Raw genomic sequence first — 3187 nt, 5'->3', positions numbered from 1 at the left:
AATTGATCCTGATGTTTTCCGTGTATTGGTGCAATGGAATGCAGATCATAACGAGACGCTGCCCCATTGTCGGAATTATGTTCTACTTGTTCTCATCGAATCCGTGTGTTGGTGTATTTACGTGACAATGATCAAGACATTCCCCCTCCGCGATTTCTGCTAGCGGCGCGTGTGCGCGTGCTGTACTGATTATTACTTGATCTGTGCATTAGTGTAATCATATGGAATCAACACGAGATGCTTCCCGGACGGTGTCGCACTCCGGCGTGTAGCCCCCGCCCGTTCCCTGGGTTGGCCGGCCGGCTGTGGGTTTGCCGCTTCCCTGCAATGTCCGTAGGCGTTGGGCAACTGGGGCAACTTGTGTCGTCGCCGCGGACGTGCCGTCTGGCTGCGGTGAGGTCGCCGACCGCCAAAGGCCTGCAATCCAGGCAGCATTGACGGGGCGATGTCGGATCCCGCCGACGACCTTCCCCCCCCCCCCCCCCCCCCGACCATGCCCACCATGGGCAGCGCGGTGAGCCAGCGCTTCACCCCATTGGCGGCACGCTACACCGTACCGTGGCATTATGCAAGTATGGCTTTTTTGTAAAACACTGTCGCGTGTACATGCGCTGCACAACTTGAGTGCATCCGTTTGTCTTTTTACCATTTCCTATAATGAAATATGACCTTTTATGACTACAAATCTGTTCTCATGAGCATCATATCTGATACGTCCCCCAAATGGGGACCAGAATATTGAACTGATTTTTAAACATTGGCGGGGTTACTGGAGCTTCCTCTCGCGGTTTGGCCTGGCTAGCCGGCCGATGCCATGTCACCAGCAGCGCGTGCAGTCAGGCCGGCAACATGCAGCGCCAACGCATCACATGGTTGTAATGGCGAACGCCATACAGACCAAACGCCTGACAATGACCATGGCCGCCGGCTGTGCATATCAGTGTTGCACGCCCTGCGGCCAGATGTCTCAGCCGGCAGCGTGGCATTCACACATCTGCTGCGGGTGGTCGAATGGTCGGTTGTGTTGCCAGCTCCAGCGCACGGGCACCGCAGCCGGAGGCCGTGCGGCCTTGCCGGACTGGCGCCATTCCTCTGGTGCATGGGCGTCTTCGCTTGCGATTCACGGCCGCGCTCTACCACGCGACGCGGGGCGACGCCGCACTCAACATGCAACAAGTCGGCAACTCAATTCTCCAGCTGCCGTGAACGCAAACGCAGTACGACCAGCTGGGCTTTCGTCGCCCGGTGCGACAGCCATCTAGCGCCCGTGCTTCCAATCTCTAGTAGAAGCGGCTTGGAGAATTTCGACGGCAGCGACACGCGTCCCGGCGTCAGTCGCGCGCCCACGGGCGCGGAGAGAGGGTGTGTGCCGCGTATCGGCGGCAATGTGCATCTATTGATAGTGACGGTGTGCTGTAACGTGACCGATGTCTGGTCACGTCATCGGTGATCGCCAATCGCGTGAGGGGACGAACAACGCACTTGCGTCGTCGGCGCCGGCGACCGCTCCATGGGCGCCGACTGTCGGCGACATCCGGTCACGCGCGAGTGTGTCGACGCAACCGTTGGCCGTCTCGACCAACGGATATTTCGCGGACGACTCAAGGCGCAACAAGATGCTCTGCAAACTGTCATGTGAGCTGGTGCCCATGCGCGGCGGGGTGAGCACTGCTCGTCTGCTAATCACTCGCCGACCCGGCGCACAGAACAGGCGCGTGCACGTCGGCCTTGCATAGCGACAGCGGCCGGCACGACACAAATGCACCTGTTACAGTTGCATCTGAATAGATTCTCGGCATTTTGGGTCAGATCAAAGTGTAGTACTGCCGCCACTTCCCTTGTCCTAGTGTTTTATTTCATCTGTGTGTTTGTGTAATCACCGCATCACGAGATATCCCCCGCCCCCCCCCCCCCCCCCCCGCCCCTCCCCTTAGAGTTGTATGTCAGCTGTGTGGGTGCAATTGATCCTTTTTTCCGTGTATTGGTGCAGCCGAATGACAATCACAACGAGATGTTGCCCCATTGCCTGTATTATGTTCTACTTATTCTCATCTAATTCGTGTGTTGGTGTATTTACGTGACAATGGTCAAGCATTCCGCCCCCTCCCCCCCCCCCCCCCCCCCCGCCCGCCTTGTTTGTCTGCTAGCGGCGCGTGTGCACGTGTTGTAGTGATTAATATTTGATCTGTGCATTAGTGTAATCACATGGAATCAACACGAGATTCTTCCCATGACCCCGGACTGTGTAGCACACCGCCGTGTAGCCCCCGCCCGTTCGCTGGGCTAGCCGGCCGGCTGTGGGTTTGCCACTTCACTGCAATGTCCGTATGCGTTGGGCCACTGCGGCCTTCTCGTGTGGTGGCAGTTTTGCCACCTGCGTTCCTCGTGTGGCGTGACGCCTCGAGGCGATGCAATCCTGTGTCGTCGCCGCGCACGTGCCGTCTGGCTGGCCGTCTGGTCTGGCCATCTGGCTGGTCCAATGGTCCTAAGGCCTGCATTCCAGGGAGCATTGACGGGGCGGATGCGGCTCCCGCCAACGACCTATCCCCCCGCCCATGCCCACCATGGGGAGCGTGGTGAGCCAGCGCCTCACACCATTGGCGGTACGCTACACCGTACCGTGGCATTATGCAAGTATGGCTTTTTTTTGTAAAACACTGTCGCGTGTACATGCGCTGCAGACCTTGAGTGCATCCGTTTGTCTTTTTACCATTTGCTATGATGAAGCAGGACCTATTTTGAATACAAATCTGCTCTGATGGCCATCATATCTGATGCGTCTCCTACATGGGGACCAGAAAATTGAACTGATTTTTGAACATTGACGGGGTCACTGGAGCTTCCTCTCGCCTCCTCGGGTGGGCCTGGTTGGCCGGCCGGTGCCATGTCACCAACGGAGCGTGCCGTCGTGCCGGCAAAATGCAACGCCAACGCATCACATGGTTGTACAAGCGAACGCCATACAGACCAAACGCCCGACAATGACCATGGCCGCCGGCTGTGCATGTCAGTGTTGCACGCCCTGCGCCCAGATGTCTCGTGGCATTCACACATCTCCTGCCGGCCGTCTAACGGTCGGCTGTGTTTCCAGCTCCAGCACGCGGGCACCGCAGCCGGATGCCGTGCGGCCTTGCCAGCCTGGCGCCATTGCTCAGCTGCATGGGCGTCTTCGCTTGCGATGCGCGGC

This window comes from Pollicipes pollicipes, unplaced genomic scaffold, assembly GCF_011947565.3.
Source record: "Pollicipes pollicipes isolate AB1234 unplaced genomic scaffold, Ppol_2.1 Scaffold_3216;HRSCAF=3773_pilon_pilon_pilon, whole genome shotgun sequence".
Classification (NCBI taxonomy): Eukaryota; Metazoa; Arthropoda; class Thecostraca; order Pollicipedomorpha; family Pollicipedidae; genus Pollicipes; species Pollicipes pollicipes.
The sequence above is the reverse complement of the archived record's forward strand: the minus strand, read 5'-3'. Positions refer to the sequence as shown.